Here is a 1381-nt window from a genome sequence, read left to right as displayed (position 1 = left end):
CTGAGACATATTAAACAGAAGTTAAACGTGTGGAAGACAGATAAGATAAACAGTCATTTTAGCTTGCATTTTTACTCTCTTTATCGGGTGTGTGTAATGTTTGTTGCTTGCTCTTATTTTACTTTTCTTTAAAGTTTACAAAAACATACCTTACATGTTATCTCAAATGGTTTTTATTTGGTTTTATTTGATTTATTCGAATTTGTTCTCACTTTTTGTCATAATTAAAGGTTTTAAATCAGGGGTTTTCTTAACTTTTAGTCTTTAGACCTAAAAATTCAGTAACAGAATGTTTTCCTGACCCAAAGTATGGTTGGTATTCAAAACAGAACATTGTATTTTGATTTAATTTATTTCCAAATAATGGTTTCATTTTGTTAAACACATAAATATGCTTTATTATGATCTTTTTTTATTGTTTCAGGTCATTTCTTAAGACCCAATGTTTGTTGATGCTCAATTTTTTTATTTTTTAAACAGATTTTAACATCAAATAAAGATAACCTGAGTCCAAAATTCTTCTGGGGTAAAATAAACTATGCAAACTAACTTGGTCTGATGTGACGAAGCAACTCGATTAAAAACTAGAATCCAAATATTTACAGTAACTGCTAATGAGCGACACGAGTGACCTTTTTAATAGCAACTTAAATAGATTTAGAGGTGGGTAGTAACTAGTTACAGTTACTTTTTAGACAAAATGTACTTTGAGGATTAGTCTGCTTTTTACTTGAGTTATATTGAAAGTATCGCTTCCCTTATTTAAGTAGAATTTCTGACTTCAAGTGAGCAACTTCACTGAATAGAAATCTGCTTTGTTCGGCCAAAACTGCCCCAAAGAGACACATATGCATATACTAATTTTATACTGATGTTAAAGTAAAACTTCTAGTTTATGCTCTAGCTGTGCACTGGAAAAAATCTAAATCTAGATAAGTCATTTTTTTCTTAAAATAACTGCTTTTGTTCTTGAATTGAGGAGGTAAAAGAGACATTTTGCAAATGGAACAAACCATTTTACATTTAAAATAAGAAAATACAATTGCATTATCTTATTTCAAGTGTATTTTATCTAAATATCTTATTTTAAAAGTAAAAATATTCATTTCATTGGCAGATCATCTTATTTACCTACCCAATTTAAGGGTAAATACACTTAATTTAAGACATTTTTTACTTATTTCTAGATAGTTTTTCCCAGTGTGTTGTTGGGTCGTGCTCTTTACTTCCATGACTGCAGGTGGTAAAAAGTTTGGAGTAGAGAAAGTTGACAAGTCTGCACAAAGTCCTGACCTCAACCCTTTTATATGGTGTAACATTGCATCAGGTCCCAGGATAAAAAAAATACCTATCAGGTCCTAATTCAATTCAATTCAATTCA

Source organism: Cyprinodon variegatus, unplaced genomic scaffold (assembly GCF_000732505.1).
Source record: "Cyprinodon variegatus isolate N-32 unplaced genomic scaffold, C_variegatus-1.0 Scaffold525, whole genome shotgun sequence".
Taxonomy (NCBI): domain Eukaryota; kingdom Metazoa; phylum Chordata; class Actinopteri; order Cyprinodontiformes; family Cyprinodontidae; genus Cyprinodon; species Cyprinodon variegatus.
The sequence above is the reverse complement of the archived record's forward strand: the minus strand, read 5'-3'. Positions refer to the sequence as shown.